Here is a 208-nt window from a genome sequence, read left to right as displayed (position 1 = left end):
GTTTGCTTGCACACTTAATTACTCACTCCTCACTCCCCCCCCACAAGGTCAAGCACTCAGGGTGGGGCTAATTACTTCCTGCTCCACCAATGCCCCAGGAGCATGCTGGGACTTGTAGTTCCCCCCACTTGGAGACGTGGCTTTCCCAGGCAGGCCTTCGGAGGCTGGGAGAGGGCCAATTAGGAGGGAGGGCCAAGAATTGAAGTCT

The sequence above is a fragment of the Elgaria multicarinata genome, chromosome 11, assembly GCF_023053635.1.
Source record: "Elgaria multicarinata webbii isolate HBS135686 ecotype San Diego chromosome 11, rElgMul1.1.pri, whole genome shotgun sequence".
Lineage (NCBI taxonomy): Eukaryota > Metazoa > Chordata > Lepidosauria > Squamata > Anguidae > Elgaria > Elgaria multicarinata.
This window is presented reverse-complemented; position numbering follows the sequence as displayed.